This window comes from Lactuca serriola, chromosome 9, assembly GCF_051521515.1.
Source record: "Lactuca serriola cultivar US96UC23 chromosome 9, Lser_US96UC23_V15, whole genome shotgun sequence".
NCBI lineage: Eukaryota > Viridiplantae > Streptophyta > Magnoliopsida > Asterales > Asteraceae > Lactuca > Lactuca serriola.
The window spans coordinates 121,941,245-121,964,326 of record NC_136416.1 but is presented as its reverse complement, the minus strand read 5'-3'; positions in this window follow the sequence as shown (position 1 = coordinate 121,964,326).

Genomic DNA, 23,082 nt, shown 5'->3' with positions numbered 1-23,082 from the left:
TCTTGACTAATATTAATTAAAAAATATGATTTATCCTTTAATGTGTTATTCTCATAATATATTAATAAATCATAATTAAACCTTTCTCTCCTTAATTCATCCTACAAGTTGCTATGGTGAAGGCAACCCAAAAGGACCATGCTCATAATCGGTTCAAGTACATACCAAAATAGTTATGGACTTAGACACTAATCCAACAAGAAGTCCTTTGGATATTTCTTCTATAGACCGAGTGACAATGTTGTCTTCATTGCAAGGTGAGGAGTCTTTCGTGAGAGAGAACTCATATGTCAACAGGATAGTGGGAGGCAAATTGAACTTGAAGAGCTTCAAGAGTCAAGCGGTGAAGGAACCTCAAACACTAGCAATCAACCCGAGGAGGAAACTTCTGTTGAACTAATTGACGAATCCGTACCTCTGAGGCATTCCAGTAGATGTTAGTGTTCCACCTGTGCTATATGTGATGGGTTTTGGGCATCCTAACAACCTTAAAGTGCACATACATCCCTAGAAGCTTTGGAATTATGTTTTCTCTATTATACATGGAAAATGATTTCCAAATCCTTCACATATCTAGCATGAAATCCTAGGTACATAAATAACAAAAACTCTAGATAGAACTACATACCTTTTCTTGCAGTGAATAGCTTGGAGTTTATGATCCTAGCACCAATAATGTGGATGCCTCAATTGGTGTCACAAATCACCCATAACAACTTGGAAATACTTGATATAATATGAAGCTCAGAAAATCGGACCACCCTTATGCTCACACACACTAGTGCCAATTCTAGAACCAAGAACTCCTTTGTATAGTATGGAGGATTAGGGTTAAACCCTAATACGGATGACTCTTCATTTACCTAGGATCCATGGGTTAAAAGCTCCATGGACTATCCATGGACTCCATATACTCTGAGCCCATCCTAAATAAATCTTAGCCTAATCCATATATATAAACATGAGTCCATATTTAATTAGCTCCATTTTTATCACTAAAATAATTCTAAATTAATTCTTGATCCATACTAAATAAATAATTATGATATCATATTAATATATTTTAACCAATAACATATTAATATATCATAAACATCTTATTCTCAAAAGTATATCCATACAAGTTGTTAGGTGAAGTGCAACCCAAATGGACCATGCCGGGTCGGGTCAAGTTGATACCAAATATAGTTACAGACTTAGACACCTTATCCAAAAGTCTCCCACTTGGATAAGTCTGATAACTATAGTTGGAAGTATAACTTCAGGAACCAACCAACAATCATAACTCTTTAAAACTCTGTTGAACTATGAAGCACCATTTTAGATAAGTGATCATTTACTCCTTTGCTCTCAAGATATCAGCCAGACAAATACATGGCACATTGTCTAACTTATTGTCCATAATTTGTTTCTCGATCTATGATTTGTTTGACATAGAACTAAATTGAACACATCAATTAGGTTCTGACCGGGCCCGACACATAAGTCAAAACCAAATCATCGAGGGGCCCATATATCGCTTCTATTGCTAGAAGGAATAGATAAACTTCGACTCATATGCTTGTACTAACTACTTGTTGAATTATGCACAAAAGCACGTTTTATGACATCAAGTTACTGATGCGTTTTTGTACAATCAATGGATAACCAACTCATAGTCAACAACTCATATCTCTAGGTTTGAAGATATATGATATTACCATCTCGCGATCACTCGAGATAAATTTCATGAAGTGATACAAGCGAGCGTGGGTTTAATCCAATACTCAGGACTTATGGGTACTCATGAATGTTGTAGCAACCATTGCTATGTCCAATGCACCTTAGACAAATCTTACAAGCCAAATTCATGACAGTCTTGATTCATATCTACTTCCGACATACGACCGACTGTGGAGAGTTTGAATAAAATAATTATTCTGGAAGTCAAAACATGCAATATTGAAACAATAGTAAACGATCAACATAGGATAGTAACACTTTACTCATAAATAAATAACAACTTTTATTTAATCATCAAATGTCAATTACATTTTACAATTTTCAGAAATCTAACTATTAAACCTAATATCATCCCTCAGCCCGATGCTTCTTGCATGCTGCAAATGCCTAACCCTAGTCAGTCCCTTCGTGAGGGGATCTGCAGGGTTCTCTTCTGACGATACCCTCTTTGAAACAATAGTAAATGATCAACATAGGATAGTAACACTTTACTCTTAAATAAATAACAACTTTTATTTAATCATCAAATGTCAATTACATTTTACAAGTTTCAGAAATCTAATTATTAAAACTAATATCGTCCCTCAGCCCGATGCTTCTTGCATGCTGCAAATGCCTAACCCTAGTCAGTGCCTTCATGAGGGGATCTGCAGGGTTCTCTTCTGACGATACCCTCTTTACCACAAGGAGTCCTTCTTCTATCCTATGTCTTATGAAGTGGTATTTTCTGTCAATGTGTCTGGATCTACCGTGATCTCTTGGCTCCTTGGCTAAGGCAACCACACTATTGTCGTCACATAAAATTTCCATAAGCTCTTGTATAGCTGGCATAACTCCAAGGTCTCCAATGAAGTTCTTCAGCCATATAGCCTCCTTCACCGCTTCACTCGCTGCTATCTACTCTGATTCACAAGTAGAATCAACTACTATCTCCTGCTTGGAACTTTTCCAAGTAATTGCTCCTCCATTTAGGGTAAAGACCCAGCCTGACTGAGAGCGGAAATTATCCTTGTCAGTCTGAAAGCTAGCATCACTATACCCAATCACTCTCAAGTAATCACTCCTATCAAGGGTAAGGACCCAATCCTTAGTCCTCCGTAGGTAATTGAGAATATTCTTTAACGCAGTCCAGTGTGCCATGCTAGGATTTCCCTGAAATCTGCTAACCATGCTCAAAGCAAAGGCTACATGAGGGAGAGTACAAGCCATAGCATACATGATCGAGCCAACAGCGGAAGCATATGGAAATCGACTCATCTCAGTTATCTCAGCCTCTGTACTCAGACTCTGAGTCTTACTCAACTTGGCATTGTGCTGGATCGGCAAGTCCCCTTTCTTGGAATTCTGCATGTTGAATCTTTTCAACACCTTATCCAAGTAGGTACTCTGACTAAGTCCAATTAGTCTCTTACTCCTGTCTCTCATTATCCTTATCCCTAGGATATAGGTAGCTTTTCCAAGGTCCTTCATAGTGAAACACTTCCCAAGCCAGGACTTAACCTCCTGCAAAGTTGGGATGTCATTTCCTATGAGTAGTATGTCATCCACATACAACACCAGAAAGCTACCTATACTCCCACTAGCCCTAACATACACACATGACTCATCTTTGCTCCTCGAAAATCCAAACTCTTTGACTTTCTTATCGAAGCAAAGATTCCATCTACGAGATGCTTGTTTCAATCCATAAATGGATTTCTCAAGCTTACACACCTTATTAGGGTACTTTGCATCGACAAAAACCTCTAGTTGAGCCATGTAAACATCCTCAGCCAACTTCCCATAGAGGAAAGCGGTTTTGACATACATTTGCCAAATTTCATAATCATGAAATGCAGCTATGGTGAGCGAAACTCTAATAGACTTAATCTTTGCAACTGGTGAGAATGTCTTGTCCTAGTCAACTCCCGGAGTTGAAGTAAAGCCCTTCACCACCAGTCTTGCTTTGTAGGTGTGTACCTTCCCATCCATGTCGGTCTTCTTCTTGAAGATCCATTTGTACCCAACTGTCTTACGACCTAGTACATTGTCAACCAAGTTCCAAACTTGATTGTCATACATGGACTGAATCTCGCTGTCCATATCCTCCTTCCATTTAGCAGACTCAGGGCCTGCCATGGCTTCCCTGTAATTATTAGGTTCATCCAAATCTATTTGTGTACTATCACTAATAAATGCATCACCTTTAGTGGTGATGTGATAACCATAATAAAAGTCAGTTGTGTTCCTAACTCTAGTGGAACGCCTCGGAGGCACGGACTCATCTATCGGCTCAACAAGAGTTTCCTCCTCAAGTTGGTCGCTAGGGTTTGAGGTTCCTTCACCGCTTGACTCCTGAAGCTCTTCAAGGTCAATTTTCCTCCCACTGTTTCCTTGTCTTATGCATTCTCTCTCACTAAAGACTCCCCTTCTTGCTACAAACACCACATTTTCACTAGGTCTGTTGAAGAGGTAACTAAAGGATCTTTGTGGGTAGCCGATGAAAATACACCTCTCACTTCGAGGTTCAAGCTTGTTATGAGACTCATGCCTCACGAAGCCTCACAACCCCAAATCTTGATGTGGTCCAGATTGGAAACTTTCCCAGTCCACATCTCATGAGGTGTTTTGGCAACCTTCTTAGTAGGGACTAGGTTAAGGATATGGGTGGCAGTCTCTAAGGCATACCCCCAGAATGAGATTGGTAACGAAGCTCGACTCATCATGGAACGAACCATGTCCAAAAAGGTTCGATTGCGCCTCTCAGGAACACCATTCAACTATGGTGTTCTAGGAGGTGTCAATTGTGAGACTATCCCACATTCCTTAAGATAGTCAAGGAACTCAATACTAAGATACTCTCCTCCCCGATCGGATTAGAGCATCTTGATATTCATGCCCAACTGATTCTCGACTTCCTGCTTAAACTCTATGAACTTTTCAAAGGTTTCTGACTTATGCTTGATTAAGTAGATATATCCATATCTGCTATAATCATTAGTGAAAGTCACATAGTACCAATTAGCATCCCTTGTGGCTATTTTGAAGGGTCCATACACATCTGTGTGTATGAGGTCCAACAAACCATCACCCCTCTCACAAGTACCAGTGAAGGGTGACTTTGTCATTTTCCCAAGTAAACAAGATTCGCAACTATCATCTGACCTTAGGTCAAATGATTCCAAAACTCCATCCTTCTGGAGTTGGCGTATGCGCTTCTTGTTAACATGTCCAAGACAACAATGCCACAAGGATGCTTTATCTAAGCTCATCGAAGACTCAATATGAAATACATTATTTCCTAAGTTGTCTACAATTGACAAAGTTTCATATACACTATCAAAAGGTAATGCTTTAAAATAAAACACATCATTATAAAAAGCATCAATAGCACCAATTTTATTATCAAATGAAAAGGTGAAACCTTGTTTGGACAAACTATGAAGGAAATAATATTTCTCGCCATTTTTGACGAGTAACAACACTTATTCAAATCTAAAGTTAACCCATTATTAAGCAATAAAGAATAAACTCCAATCTTGGTCATAAGTGATGCTTTCCTATTGCCCATGATTAGGTTTATCTTCCTGTGCTCCACTTCTTCATTACTTCTTAGGCCCTGAAAATCAGTACAAATGTGAATACCACAACCTGTATCAAGCACCCAAGAGTTAGTATGGGTGGGTTTAACTTTCCCATCCTTCACATCCTGCAAGTACTTGGGGCAGCTTCGCTTGCAGTGCCCCTTTTCGTGGCAGTAAAAGCACTGTGCTTCCTTTGGGTTTTATCACAACTAGGAATTTTGATGCTTTGAAACAACAACAATGATAACATTTGTGAACCAAAAATGTGGAAGCATGTATGATGCTTATTCAATAACAACAACATCCCTATCAAACACTCTATACAAGCACTTCAAATAGTCAACAGAGAATTGGAAGCCCTAAAAATCCTGGGTTAAGTCCATTATGGAATGGGATTTCCTTATTGGGCCTAATGGACGAATAAGCTTCCAAATTGACTATTTTAGGCCCAGGACCCTTAAATGGGCCCTAATTGGACCCACTTTCATTTATTTTAACATTTTGGGCCATAATGGGCCTAGAATGAAATAAAATACCCTAATGGGCCATAAAACTCATTCTTTAAATTATATTGGGCCGGAAATCATCAAAATGGGCCCATGATATGGACTTAAGCACCAAAGGCCCAAATTCTTTTTCTTTCTTCCCTTTTCTCGGCCCAAGAGGAAAAATAAAAAAAATAGAAAACTCATGAAATAAGGAGGGCTAGCCACCTCCTTATTACACCATGGACTTCCAAGCAACATCCCATACCTCCAAGCAACCATCCTTTCACCTCTCTCTCTTCTCCTTCTCTTCTTATCACTCTTGGCCAAAGGGAAAAATACACACACACACACAATTCACTTACACATATCTCAAGAACTCACAACAACCTCTCCTTTCTCCATCAAAATTTAGAGATTAAGAGCTTTTCAAGGAGGTTATTCCACAAAAATCATCATCTTAGGTAAGTTGATACTTTTATCCATAATCTAGACTCTTTGTTTTATCAAAAATCTCTTCTTAACTCATATAAACTCATGATCATCATCCTAGAAATCTCTAATATCGAAATCAACCCAAGAAAGCTTGTTAGGGCCGAAAATAACATCAAACTCTTCCATCTCTTCTTCAAATCGAAATCAACAAGAAAAGGTGAGTTCATACCCCTCTATTTTCGGTTTTCATATGTTTTATGGGGGAGAATACAAGTAAAATGTGTAGATCTATGTGTATATGTATGTTCTGTGTGATTTCATGTGTTTATGTGGTAAATGTTTAACAAAAAGAATATCAATTCGAGATCTATGGCTCTAAGAGGAAGATAAACATGATCTAAGATGTATTACACTAAAACAAGTCAAGAAAAATTACCCTCTAAGATTAAAATATACATATTGCAACATAAAACTCACTTTTGGGCTAAAATTGTCAAACAAACAAAAGTTGGGTTGAAAAATTTCTATTCACGGTTTTCTCAAGGATTAAAAGAGTCAAAAAAGTAAAAATAAGTGTTTTTATGAATATCATACTCTTTTAAAGGTTAGAAATAAAATTTATGGCTTAATGGGCCAAAATTTGGGCTTTTCGGCCCAATGAGCCAAAACTTGCAAAAATTACAACTTTCAAGGGGTTGAAATGATAAACTTCTCAAAAAAGGGGGTAAAAGGGTGAATAAAACTAATTCAAGGGTTAAAATGATGTATTTTCCAAACAAGGATAAAAAATGTGAACTTTTTGGATTTTGGGCCAAAATTGTAAAAATTGCGAAAAGTTTGGGCTTAAACTGAACGATTCTTTTCTGGAGGGTCTGAAACTGACAAAGAGTAAATTTTGAACAAAAACATCATTTAAACAAGTCTAGGGGTCAAAATGTCAAGAAAATGGTTTAAGGGCCCAAAATGTCTTTTTATTTTATAAAGGATGAAAATTGTCAATTTTACTAAAGAAGGGCTGAAAGGGTTCAAACCAATATTTTTGAGTCAATTATTTTATTTTTAAGATATTTGAGTTAAAATAAAAATACCAAACTACAATTCATGAAAATGGAAAGATGAAAATACGAATAATTCCAAACATCGTTATAAATAACCGATCAGCCTCGTTCCGGTGCGAAATTAATAATCACACAATCAAACTTTCCAACAATTATACTATTCCTAAAACAAGTAAACATTCAAATATTTGGGCTTGAAAGTTCCAATCATACTTTTTGAGCCTTTGTGACCGATTAACATGATTTTTGGGCCCAAGGGATAATAATAAATGTTATTGGGCCTTCTATGACCCAATTTCATATTTAAGGGACCCTCAATGGGTTTTAAGTACTATTGGGCCTTAGTGGCCCATTAGCATTGCTAGTAAGGTCCAAGTAAATTAAATGCAAAATGGGCCACATGTCCTTCGTATACCCAATAGCCATAAATAATACATGGGATTAGTAGGACCTTGTAATCCTCTTCTCCTCGTTTATTAGGCCTACCTTCAATTCAGTAAACATATACAAGTCGTTAATCAATGGTAATCAAATTCATGTTAGATTTAGTGAGTAATAGCGGGCGGCACCTCTACGGGTCGTATGTAGTCTATAGTTATAATCAAAGTCTCTTGGAGGGAGAGCGAGAGTTTGTGTATAGATCTATACGGGGGTGACTCCCACACACCTCAGCTGTTCGCTACAGTTAGACTCGGCCAGTCTAGGGTGACAAAATCTTAAGATCAATTCCGATGTTCGTTAGAATGCAAAGACAGATGAACTAGTCATTATCATCTATGGTTATATCGATTCACATAAACAAATCTAACACTATCCGAGTAATCAGGGAAAAATCAAAATCATTCGTTGTGACGGTTTAACAAGTTGAAACAATTGTATCTTCTGATCGGAAAACATCGGGTTTTTCGAGGAAATCAGCATTATTCATTTGTACTTTTCAATAACTATAATGCAAAACTTTTTATTTATACACGCTTTGAAATCATTCATACATAAACCTATGGATCTCCACACTTTGATATAAACAATTGTCTTTTTCAGAAAATATCAGATTTTCTGGGTTTTATAAACTACACAAAACATTTTCATAACAACCATGCTTATGAACTCACCAACATTCCATATGTTGACGTTTTCAAAATAACTTGTATTCTCAGGTAACAGGTAAGCTGAGGAGTAATACCAAGTATGTTAGGGTGTTATGCTTTTGAAAACTATCAAACAATTTATGCTATGGATTTGAAATGTTAAAACAATGTACTTGATGTGAACAATGTCAGTTGTAATGTATTGATGCATGGTGATGTTTATGTTATGATTCATGTGTATTCATTGTGATGATAATCAATTTAAGTCACGCAAGCCCTCGGATGTTTCCGCCTTCTGGTTCGGGGTGTGATAGGTTTGAAGAAGGAGGAATAAGACCTTTCTTGGTCCCACTAGAAGAGGAGCCATCTTTTGCAAGTGACCGGTGATGGGCTCACCTTCCTTCATTTTAGCTGTTATCATAGAGGAGATGATTTCATACCTTTCTTGACGCGCGCTCTAATGGTACCTATCCATCAGATCCATATGCATCTCATAGGGGTAGAAATCTTCATAGGATTTCTGGAGTTCGGGAGTCATGGTAGCCAACATGATACAAGACACTTTAGTTGCATCCCTCTCATGTGTGGTATACTCCGCAACCTCCTTAGGAGTTGCAGTCGCCTCATTGACGACCTTAAGCTCCTAATCGAGGTCATATTCCTTGTTCTCATAGCGGGGTAATTATCTTGATGTTTCTAATCCATTCATTGAAGTTAGATCCATCAAAAGTGACTTTCCCACACAAGTTCATTAAGGAAAAAGAGCTTGCTGGGTTTGAGCCAGTAGTAGTGTTGGAAGACATCTGAAAGAAAGAAGGACAAGTTTAATTAGATGAAGAATCCTTAATAAGTCACCCAAATGAAATATTAAGGCTAGGACCTTACAAACTATTTCATAACTTGGAAGAGGGATGCCGTAATCCAAGCTATAAAATATTTGAAGGTAGGTAAATGACGATTTACCAATTTCCACCATGAAAAACAAAATGAATTATTAAGTTTTAATTGGATTTGAAACTCCTAGATCTTTGAGATACATTGAACTTTCAATGGCATGTTTGAATCTTGATTGTGCCCTCTCAAGTTTGTAACTGGGATGCCGAGGATCGCAAACAAGGTGTGAATAACTATGCAAATTGACTTGGTACCCTTAATTTTAACACCTAATCGATGTGCCGGTTAACCACACGCACTCCACCAATCTATGATAAAACTTAAGTCACCCTTTTCCACTCTTACTAGTCCTTGTTAGTGTGTCGGTTAACCACACACGCTCCACTAACGACTTGGTAAGGTACAAAGTGTAATTTCATGGGTTAGCACCTATTTCGCATTTTCCGAAAGTAACTAAGATTGGGAATTAATAAAGGTTTAGTTACTTTATTATTTCATTATACTTTTAATGAGGATTAAGGTCCTATCCTACCCGTTCGGCTGACGACCCTCCACCAGTCAAGGAAGCGGTGGGTGAGAGTGGACTCCCATTAAACTACCATTTGATAGGCAGTAACCTTATACCCCCCTTATAGACCAACTTCATGAATAACGGTAAGGATGACTTATTCTTATATATATATATATATATATATATATATATATATATATATATATATATAAAATAATAATAATAATAATAATAATAATAATAATAATAATAATAATTAAAATTTTAATATTATAGAAGTATAAGGGTTGAGTTTTAAACTTTTAAAATTCCAAGGATCTGTATGGAATTAAAGTATTAAAGTGTGAGACTTTACAAATTCCAACACTTGAGGGCAAGTTTTGAAACTATTCAAGACTTTTCAAATTCATAACTTATGAGTTAATGGCCAATAAAATGAAGACTCTTCATTTTATGTAACCTTTGAGTTCTTTAAATGTTTTAAATGAAAAAGACTTTTGGTAATCCATAACTTGAGGACAAATTGTGAACTCCATTAAAACATATAATCATGGATTTAACTAATCATATTAATCAAACAAACATACATACATGATCATATTCAAACTCATAGTTCAAGACAATTCATATCATCAAGTTTCAAGACAATTAGCATAATCATATTAACACTAATCTTGAAAGTATGACAACTACCTTGTAATTAGATTAGGATAATCATTACCATATCATAAAAAACAGTTTAAATGCTTCAAAATAGTTATAGGTAATGATCCTAACCCAATTCTGGCCAAAAAACTCGAACAACATGCATTCTGCTCAACAAACTCGTCGAGTTCATGCCCAAAGTCATGAAATCGTCGAGTTTTCTACATAAACTCATCAAGTTTTGCAGTCTGGACAGATTTTAGCTTTGCAAAATCACATAAACATCAATATAACATAAAACAAGCCTAGGCTCTGATACCACTGATGGGTTTTGAGCATCGTAACAACCTTAAAGTGCACATACAACCCTAGAAGATTTGGAACTATGTTTTCACTATTATACATGCAAAATGATTTCCAAAGCGTTCATATATCTAGCATGCAATCCTAGGTACATAAATAACAAAAACTCTAGATAGAATTACATACCTTTTCTCGCAGTGAGTAGCTTGGAGTTTATGAGCCTAGCACCAATAATGTGGATGCCTCAAGTGGTGTCATAAATCACCAAAAACAACTTGGAAATACTTGAGAGAATATGAAGCTCACAAAATCGGCCCACCCTTATGCTCACACACACTAGTGCCAATTCTAGAACCAAGAACTCCTTTATATACTATGGAGGACTAGGGTTAAACCCTAATACCCATGACTCTTCATTTTCCTAGGATCCATGGGTTAAAAGCTCCATGGACTCCATATACTCTTAGCCCATCCTAAATAAATCTTAGCCCAATCCATATATATATATATATATATATATATATATATATATATATATATATATATATATAAACATGAGTCCATATTTAATTAGCTCCATTTTGATCACTAAATTAATTCTTGATCCATACTAATTAAATAATTATGATATCATATTAATATATTATAACTAATAATATATTAATATATCATAAAGATATTATTCTCAAAAGTATATCCATACAAGTTGTTAGGTGAAGTGCAACCCAAATGGACCATGCCGGGTCGGGTCAAGTTGATACCAAATATAGTTACGGACTTAGACACCTTATCCAACAATATGGTTACTGTTGGATTAGGTGTCTAAGCCCATAACTATAACTGGTATGTACTTGACCCGAGAGTAGCATGGTCCATTTCGGGTTGCATATCACCAGGACTGTAACACCGAAAATTTCAAAACAATTTTTCATTTAAAAATAATCGTTTAATTCTTAAAAACACTTTGCTTAAAATCTCATTCATAATCAAATTACAAAACATAACTCATTTTCACTTGCATAATAAACCAGGATCCTCAAAACATGACTCTTTCTCTGGTGTGTACAATCGAGCCGGTGCCGTCCCGTGATCCTGAGAGAAACCTGAAACACATAACACAAAACATTGTAAGCACGAAGCTTAGTGAGTTCCCCAAAATAACATACATAACACATATTAGCCACTCGGGGCTATAACTCTGTGGGTCCGTGGACCCTACTCTATGAACCCTCTGGTTCTAACGCTGTGAACCTTCCGGTTCTAACTCTAGGAACCTTCCAGTTCTAACTCTGTAAACATGCACAACATAAATCACATAGAAATAATGCAATACAACTCATAGCATACAAATACTCTATCACATAACTCTGGTTACCTACTCAAGGTAAAGTATAGTGAGAAGACTCACCTCACATATCTCGATAACTCGCAAATCCCGGAAATCACTCGCTCTCGATCCTCCGAGCTATAATCCTCCTATAACACAATATATATATATATATATATATATATATATATATCTAATTAACACTTTCACAACTAAGGTTGACTACCCCTATCAAGTCAACACTGGTCAACTCTGGTCAACGGTCAACGGTCGACTTTGACCGGACTCGGCGAGTGCAATAGAGCGACTCGGCAAGTCTATACGTGTTCACTGACTCCCTAGGATCCTCTCTTGACACGTCGAGTACTTTCCTGACTCGACGAGTTCCACCTAGCATGAATCGCGGGGCCACCACGACTCAACTCGCCGAGTCTCAAGAACAAATTGGCGAGTTCCAGCTTGACTCAATCCGCCTGTCAACCCTCTCTGACTCTCCCTGAAGCACTTAGTCAACCCTTAACTCGGTAAGACCACTCGCTGAGTGGTTATGGACAATCTTCATGCTACTCGCCGAGTCTGTTCTTCAGACTCGGCGTGTCTAAGCCATGCATGAACTCAAACTCACTCCTGAGGTCAGATCCGTTCCAGTAACTCATAGATCTAGTCCTTCCAAGCACATTTATCACGTAAAGTTACAATCTTGGTGCTCATGCAAAGGTCCAAAGGCCTTATTTGATGATATGGTCTCTAGAATGCTATTCTAAGCTCATGGCCTCCATTAACACTCATAAAGCTTGAGGGAAAAGAGTCTCTGGACCTCTTTGGGTCCAGATCTAAAGCATCAACACAAAAAGAGGCCAATTACTCCATGAATCATTCTACAAAGAATCCCTAACTCTAAGATTTACACCAAGGGCCAAGAAAGGAACGAATGGTTACCTCAAATGAAGTCTCTGGACTCAGGAATCACTGGATTAGCACCTCCTTTGGTCTCCTCTTGCCTTGATCCTCTTCTATATGCAAAATCACCCACAAATAATCAAGGATCTTCCTCTTTTCTCTCACAAAACGCTCAAGGACTCTTTTAGGGTTCTCTCTGGGGTTGGTGGCCGCAAATGACGACCATAAGCCCCTTTAAATAGGTCTCATACCCTAAAATTTAGGGTTTCATTAAACAACATGGACTCGTCGAGTCCGGACGCGAACCCTTTCCCAAACCGCGATCATACTCGGCGAGTTTGAGCTCCAACTCGCCGAGTCTCCTCACAAAACACCAAAATTAAGAAGAATAAATAATACCTGGGAATCCGGGCTGTTACAATTCTCCTCCACTAGAACTAGACTTCGCCCTCGAAGTCTCGCTCTGCAAATAACTTCGGATGCTGCTCACGCATCTCAAGCTCCGGCTCCCAAGTCATCTCGGACCCCTTACGATGCCGCCACTGATCCAAAACCAAGGGTATCTCCTTGTTTCTCAGAACCTTGATTTTCCGATCTCTGATTGCCACTGGTCTCTCAGCATAATTTAGGCTCGCATCCAACTGAATATCCTCTAATGGAACCACTGCCGACTTATCGACTAAACGTTTCCTCAGTTGCGACACATGAAAAGTGTTGTGAATCTACCCCAAATCTGCTGGCAAGTCCAAACGATAGGTTACCCAGCCTACCCTCGCGATCACTCAGAATGGACCAATATATCGGGGCCCCAACTTTCCCCTCTTCCTGAATCGAATCACTCCTTTCCAAGGAGAGACCTTCAGGAGTACAAAGTCACCGACCAAAAATTCGAGCTCGGACCGGTGCCTGTCCGCATAACTCTTCTGGCGACTTTGAGCGGTCAACAACCTCTGCCTAACCTGCTGTATCTGCTCTGACGTCTGAAGCACGATCTCTGTACTTCCCATCACATGTTGCTCTACCTCTCCCCCACAAATGGGGTCCGATACCCCCTTCCCTACAACAGCTCAAAGGGTGGCATACTGATGCACTAATGATGGCTGTTGTTATAGGAAAACTCTGCCAAGGGAAAATACGGGCCACAATTCCCCCCCCCCCCCCCGAAATCTAATACACATGCCCGAAACATATCCTCGAGCATCCGAATCGTTCGCTCGCTCTGAAGTGTTCGCAGACATCACCATGGTAAACTCTAGCTCATTTCTTGTATTCATCTTCGATACCGAGCACCAGGTCAGCTTTTGGCCCCACAGCTGAACCCCCAAAGGTCACACATAACATGATCCAAAATATATCACTAACTTCCTCCCCGTGACCACTGTCACGGCCCAATGACACGCAAGTCACGAAATTCCCTTTTCCTCATAAAAAATCCAATCCAATCAAAGATCGACTCAGCTCTAACCTCTGGCGTCTGCTGCGCATATTTTCCTGCGCGCCTCGCTGACCCTCCCGACAGAGATGGAGACCGCAGTCTCGCCCCGGTTTAACCACTAGGCTCCAAAAACTCAACACTAGGGCTACTCAAGCCTAAAACTCTTCTGCATCATGCACTTATCGGAGAACACTCCATCATCACACTCTCTTGCCGTCTAGTGGGTACTATGGCTTCCCGCAACATTATGACAACCTCAGACTAGTGAGTACTACGACTCCCCGTAGTATCACAACGCCAACTAACTAGTGAGTACTACGGCTCCCCGTAGTACCACGACTCCCTCCCTCTGACTTGTGAGTACTACGGCTCCCCGTAGCATCACAACACCCTTTGACTGGCAAATACTACGGCTCCCCGTAGCATCACGACTCTCTCTCTCTCTCTCTCTCTGACTTGTGAGTACTACGGCTCCCGTAGCATCACAACACCCTTTGACTGGCAAATACTATGGCTCCCCGTAGCATCACGACTCTCTCTCTCTCTGACTTGTGAGTACTACAGCTCCCCGTAGCATCACAACACCCTCTGACTGGCAAATACTACGGCTCCCCGTAGCATCACGACTCTCTCTCTCTCTGACTTGTGAGTACTACGGCTCCCCGTAGCATCACAACACCCTCTGACTGGTGAATACTACGGCTCCCCGTAGCTTCACCCTATACTCTCATTCTCATTACAACGCCACACTATGTTCACTAACTCATGCACCGAAGACTATTATAGATAGTTACACACACACTTGCCCCGATATGCATTACAGACTCTGGCGGCAACCGCCATAACATAGAACCTACCTCTGCGGGGGTCCACTTCCTTAAATAATCCCTCTTGATGACAATACACGAAGGGCTCCCACTGGAACCGTGGATACATGATACATCACTGGTCATCTTAAACCTAAGACTCTAAATAACTCTAAAATCGGGACGCTATACGCGGAAACCACAGAACACCCTAACAGAGCATCACAATGTCCTGCCTCTACCACTGATTCCCTTACTCCCAGCACCATACACATACAACAATACATTTCCTCTGAATCCCATAATAATTTCCTATTCTACTCAATGCGCAACTTCAGTGCATCCAAACACTCAGTTGGAATACAAGGAAGGCGCTAACCCTTCATAACACACTGATGATCCTCCGAACCCTTTCCACTACTGCTCAAAATCCAAGCAAGAATACACATCCCAGCTCGGGAGTTGGCTACTCGACAATCTTCTACCCTTATTTCAACCCAGAAGTTCTCAACTGCCCATAACATCATTACGAGTCTTCCACTTGAAACGACTCTGACCACCACCAGATTCTTGACCATTGACCACCCACCGTGGAGACACCCATCCTTCTCTCAGACATATACCACATGCATCATCTCGCCCTGCACCTTTCCTTGATCACTAATGACCCTGATCTCATGAATTCAAGCCACAGGTTTCTGCATCCAACCCCTAACCGCTCTTGCACAAATCTCTGGTTCTCTCAATAAACCACCCGGTTCTCCCCCACTTAGGGTTCGAACCATCACTATCTAACACATCAACAACCTTACGAACTATTTTCACCAGCATTAATGCACCTGCCCCTGGAAAGTGCTACGCAACACCCGAAAATGCCCTTTAAGGAAATCAATCGATCTCATAACTCTGAACCTCAGATGAAACCCTCAAGAACTTCTCGTCACGACTGCCTCTAGTCGTTCCAAGTCTGGTACCAATCCAATACCGAACAACTTAATTGTCCAATAACATCACTGACTCATAGATTGGACCACGAAATCATCATACTCCCCCACCTCGACTCATCAACCGACGTTCCAACACATGGATCATCCCAAGAACAGGGACCCACTCCCATATTCAATACCCAACTGACTATCTGCTCATGGTAAATCACTGTCTCGCAGCACACATGCTACCTGATACTCTGATGGAAAATCATCATCAATGACAACCTGCAGGGTTTTACCCCCAAACCCGAAACTTAAACATCAGGCCTCTCATGTTCCGCACACGAACATAAATAGCACCACTCAGGTCATAGAAGGTGACATCTCCTCTATCGACTGATTGCTCAACTCAGACCGAAATTCTCCCCTCCCTCTAACTCCTTACCAAAAATACTTTGATAGGCTCTTGACCTCCCTCTCAAGGGACGCCTCTTCGAACTCAATCATGGCCCACAGGCCTAAAACCCATAGTGTCCAATCTCTACCTCATCAATCGTGACCGGATAACCGGAGAACCACAAGCATCATTCACTACGAACCATGGTACTCATCCCATGACATCTCTTCTCAATATGCTCCGGTGTATGGTACTCGAACCATAACATCACTCCTCCATCTGTTCCGATGTATGGTACTCGAACCATAACATCACTTCTCAATCCACTCCGATGTATGGTACTCGAACCATAACATCACTCCTCAATCCGCTCCAATGTATGGTACTCGAACCATAACATCACTCCTCAACCTGCTCCGATGTATGGTACTCGAACCATAACATCACTCCTCAATCTGCTCCGATGTATGGTACTTGAACCATAACATCACTTCTCAATCTGCTCCGATGTATGGTACTCGAACCATAACATCACTCCTCAATCCGCTCCGATGTATGGTACTCGAACCATAGCATCACTTCTCGACCCGCTCCGATGTATGGTACTCGAACCATAACATCACTCCTCAATCCGCTCCGATGTATGGTACTCGAACCATAACATCACTTCTCAACCCGCTCCGATGTATGGTACTCGAACCATAACATCACTCCTTAATCTGCTCCGATGTATGGTACTCGAACCATAACATCACTCCTCAATACGCTCCTATGTATGGTACTCGAACCATAACATCACTCCTCAATCCGCTCATTAGAACCTTCAGAATACTCCCTGTATCAAGTATGGGTCCTCTGCTTTCAGTAGTACGGGCCCATACTACTTGCCACATCTACCCATACTTTCCACACGGACTATCCTGGAGCTCCTAAGTAGCTGCTCGACCTTCTCGTTCACCAATTCCGTCGCGCGCTCGCTCCCCAACGAAATTCTCTACTCTGCCAGCACACTCATCAGGCTAAGGTTACTCCCTAGGCTCTTCCTAGATTCCCACACTTCTCTGCCATCAGCTGCTGAAGAGCTCCTAATGATGCCAACCATTTACCTCCTGAATATCGTCATATTCGCTTGGTAGCTGACTCCCATCATCGAGAGTTCCACAAAGCACGAAGCAAGCAACATTCAAGCATCGAAGAATATATATGACTCACTCTGGGTGATAACTCCGCTTGCTCTGCTCATCCTCGAAAGTACCACCGAACTCTGCAACTCTTCCCCTTGCGGGTTCTAACTATTCTTTCTCTAAGTACCACAGTACTTATCTAGGTATCTCCCCTAGATTACTCCTCTACTCAAATCCATAAGGATTCCAACTAAATATTCTCACTCATCACATACTCAAAAGCACATCGCATATAACAACAATTCCTAGGCTAAGGCATCACAAATCAGGCCACTCTAGTCCTAAGATATGGAATACCTAGCCTGTCTCTAGCATGCAATAATATCTCATAAAGTGCATCATAATTATCTCATAACACAAAAGTAAGGGTATTTTGGGAAATCACCGTTCGGGCTCTGGCTGATTGTACACACTGCTCTTTCTCGCTTTCTCTTTGAACTCTTATTCGCTTTAGAAAATTATTTCTTTGAAAACTTTTCTTACTTCCTCATTTTGAGTCCAGATTTACCCGAAGGCGCATCCGAATCCCTCAAACCAAGGCTCTGATACCAACTTGTAACACCGAAAATTTCAAAACAATTTTTCATTTAAAAATAATCGTTTAATTCTTAAAAACACTTTGCTTAAAATCTCATTCATAATCGAATTACAAAACATAACTCCATTTTCACTTGCATAATAAACCAGGATCCTCAAAAGCATGACTCTTTCTCTGGTGTGTACAATCGAGCCGGTGCCATCCCGTGATCCTGAGAGAAACCTGAAACACATAACACAAAACACTGTAAGCACGAAGCTTAGTGAGTTCCCCAAAATACCACACATAACACATATTATCCACTCGAGGCTATAACTCTGTGGGTCCATGGACCCTACTCTATGAAACCTCTGATTCTAACTCTGTGAACCTCCCGGTTCTAACTCTGGGAACCTTCCGGTTCTAACTCTGTAAACATGCACAACATAAATCACATAGAAATAATGCAGTACAACTCATAGCATACAAATACTCTATCACATAACTCTGGTTACCTACTCAAGGTAAAGTATAGTGAGAAGACTCACCTCGCGTATCTCGATAACTCGCAAATCCTGGAAATCACTCGCTCTCGATCCTCCGAGCTATAATCCTCCTATAACACAATATATATATATATATATATATATATATATATCTAATTAACACTTTCACAACTAAGGTTGACTACCCCTATCAAGTCAACACTGGTCAACTCTGGTCAACGGTCAACGGTCGACTTTGACCGGACTCGGCGAGTGCAATAGAGCGACTCGGCAAGTCTATACGTGTTCACTGACTCCCTAGGATCCTCTCTTGACACGTCGAGTACTTCCCCGACTCGACGAGTTCCACCTGGCATGAATCGCGGGGCCACCACGACTCAACTCGCTGAGTCTCAAGAACAACTCGGCGAGTTCCAGCTTGACTCAGTCCGCCTGTCAACCCTCTCTGACTCTCCCTGAATCACTGAGTCAACCCTTAACTCGGTAAGACCACTCACTAAGTGGATATGGACAATCTTCATGCTACTCACCGAGTCTGTTCTTCGGACTCGGCGAGTCTAAGCCATGCATGAACTCAAACTCACTCCTGAGGTCAGATCCGTTTCAATAACTCATAGATCCAGTCCTTCCAAGCACATTTATCATGTAAAGTTACAATCTTGGTGCTCATGCAAAGGTCCAAAGGCCTTATTTGATGATATGGTCTCTAGAATGCTATTCTAAGCTCATGGCCTCCATTAACACTCATAAAGCTTGAGGGAAAAGAGTCTCTGTACCTCTTTGGGTCCAGATCTAAAGCATCAACACAAAAAGAGGCCAATTACTCCATGAATCATTCCACAAAGAAGCCCTAACTCTAAGATTTACACCAAGGGCCGAGAAAGGAACGAATGGTTACCTCAAATGAAGTCTCTGGACTCAGGAATCACTGGATTAGCACCTCCTTTGGTCTCCTCTTGCCTTGATCCTCTTCTATATGCAAAATCACCCACAAATAATCAAGGATCTTCCTCTTTTCTCTCACAAAACGCTCAAGGACTCTTTTAGGGTTCTCTCTGGGGTTGGTGGCCGCAAATGACAACCATAAGCCCCTTTAAATAGGTCTCATACCCTGAAATTTAGGGTTTCATTAAATAGCGTGGACTCGCCGAGTCCGGACATGAACCCTTTCCCAAACCGCGATCATACTCGGCGAGTTTTAGCTCCAACTCGCCGAGTCTCCTCACAAAACACCAAAATTAAGAATAATAAATAATACCTGGGAATCCGGGCTGTTACAAGGACAACTTGATAGGATGAACTTTTGAGAAGAGGTTATTTATGATTTATTAATATATTATAAGTTATAATATATTAATATGAAATCATATTATTGAATTAGTATTGATCAAGAATTAATTTGGAATTAATTATGTGATCAAAAGAGATTAATTAAATATATGGGGGATTAATTTGGTAAATCAATGATTCTTATAGTGTGGGCCAATTGTTATTTAGGACGGGCTAAACGAATATGGTAGTCCATGGAGGTTTAACCCATGGAGAGTAAGTAATATGAATGGTCATGGGCATACGGTTTGCATGGATTTAACCCTAGACTTGGCCACACTATAAGAGGACTCCCTTAGCTCCCAAAATCGGACACTAGAGTTCTTGGATTTTACTAGAGCCGATTTTGGAGCTAGCAACATCTCTCTTAAGTTCTCCTTTGTCGTAGATGTCTTGCGAACCGTTTGAGGCATCACACTTGGGGTGCTAAGTTCTTAAAGGCCAAATACAACAAGCTTTACAAGCTACATAAAGAGGTAAACTCCTAACTAGTATTTTATGTTGTTTATGTGAATTTTATGCTAGTTGTAGGCTTAATGCTTTGGAAACAATATTGCATGTATAATTAGAGAAAACATAGATCCAAATCATTTAGGGCTGTATGTGCACCATAGGATGTTGTAGTATACAAATCCCAACAGTGGTATCAGAGCCTAGGATTGTTTTCTATTATATTTGATGCATGAATTAATTTTCAAAGTTGAAAAAAATCGATGTTCTGGCCTCTGACTGATGAACTCGTTGAGTCCACTAGCTGAATCGACGAGTCCACTCAGTAAAAGGTCAAATCGGCGATTCTTGTTCATGTACTTGACGAGTTGATGCTTCTGATGGCAGATTTTCGGGATTTTTGGCATGTTTTTGATTAGGATCATTACCACAAAATGTTTTAGTTTATAAAATTTGATTTTGTTGATATGGTAGTGATCATACTTATCCAATTAAAAGATAATTGTCAAAATTTTTAAGATTTGTATTAGTTTATATGATTAGGCTAATTTCTTGCAAATTGTTGATATGGATTATCTTGACTTATGAGTTTAACTAGATCACTGAAAAATTATTTGATTTTTTTATTAGTTAGAATATTTGATCTAAATGCCTTTCATGAACTCCATAACTTGTCCTCAAGTTATGGAACATGAAAAGTTTTTCCATTAAAAATGCATTAAGCTCATAAGTTATAGAAACCAAAAGTTTTTGAATAGTTCAAAACTTGCCCTCAAGTTTTGGAATTTGTAAAATCACCCTTATGAGTACTTTAATTCCAAACCCTAGAATTTTAAAACTTTAAAATACTCCCTTATACTATTATAATATTAAAAGTTTAATAATTATATATGTATAAGTAAAAAAGTCAGTCTTACCATTAGTAGGCCTCATTCACGAAGCCGTTCTGTAAGGGGGGTTATAAGGTTACTGCCTATAAAATGGCGGTTTAATGGGTGTCCACTCTCACCCACTGCTTCCTTGACTGGTGGAGGGTCGTTAGTGTAGTGACATAAGAACATGGTTTGGCATGCGGAATTAAAGTTTGCACAATAAACATGCTGATTTGGGTGTTCAAGATATGTATAGAATATGTATGGTGTTACAAAAAGGGATATATATCTAATCTACATAAATAACACACACTTACACACTCACTTTTACATCCCTCAAGAACACCTCTACAAGTGGTATGAACCCACTATATATAGAGGTGTTTACATGTCTCTCTCTCACTCTCTAATACCCATTAGTCATAAGGCTAATGCACCACATGCAAGTGGGTTTTACAAAAGTCAAACAATTACAAAGTCAATCATGAATAACTTTGCACCCCAACATTCTCCCCCTCAAAGTTAGGAATGAATGACCCACTTCAAATCTTCCAAAATCAAGCAACTATGTGGTTCGAGCCTCAAAGGTGACACATGTCGAAACAAACTTCAATCTTTAATTCTTCCATGATTCTTCAATTTGGGCTCTAGGATGTGAGACCATACAAACCGAGCAACAACGAATGATTAACTCCAAATAATCACCTAAAACTTGTGCATAAAAACACACCCCAAAAATCTTCAATAAAACCAAACCCATTTCGAACACATCATTTCTGAACTTCCAATTACATAATTCCGTAAGCTTCAAACCTTCAAGATCACTTCGGTCTTCAAATCCGCATAATATGAAAAATTCAAGTTCGAATTTCCATATAAAACTTCTCCCCCTTTTTATAATCGAAATTTGATTATAAAACTCCCAAGGAAAAAGAACGTGCTCTATTCGGAATTTTTCGTGTCAAAACTCCCCCTTAACATGTGGCAGAAACTTTGTGCTTCAATCCGGAAAACCCAAAAAATAATCAATTTTTAGCTTCTTTCACGGATCGCCTTAGACAAAATTTCTCAAAAATGGGTAGAAATTGTCAATTTCAAAATTCTGCAGTGACCCGGTGTGCCCAAAACAACAAAATATGCAAAACTCTCCCCCTTTTCCAAAGCTGGGTAGAAAGCGTCAATTTGCACAAACTGCAGGGGCCTGATATGTATTTTCTTCAATTTTCAGCAAAAACAGTCCTTTTTCGAATTTGGGTATGAACCGCCAAACATTCGAAGCCTCAGGGACTATTTTCGAAAATTCTATCTTTGTGCACGAAACATACGAAGAGTTGTCCCAAACATTCGAAGCTTCAGAAAAATTTCGAATTTGGGTGAAAAGTGTCAAACATTCGAAACTTCAATTAATTCTCTAAGTGCCAAATTTTCGAAGGTTCAGGGGCTGTTTTCGAAAATTCTGCTTTTTGATCAAAACATTCAAAATGTTGATCATTCATACGAAGCCTTTTTCCATTTGTCAACCATTCGAAACTTGAGGGACTAAATTCGAAAATTTTGCTTTTCCATTCCAAACATACGAAATTTTCAACTTTTTCCATCTGTCAACCATTCGAAACTTGAGGGACTACATTCGAAAATTTTGCTTTTCCATTCCAAACATACGAAATTTTCAACGCTTCGTACGAAAGCATCTCCTCTTCATACGAAAATTTGGAAAGGTTTTAAA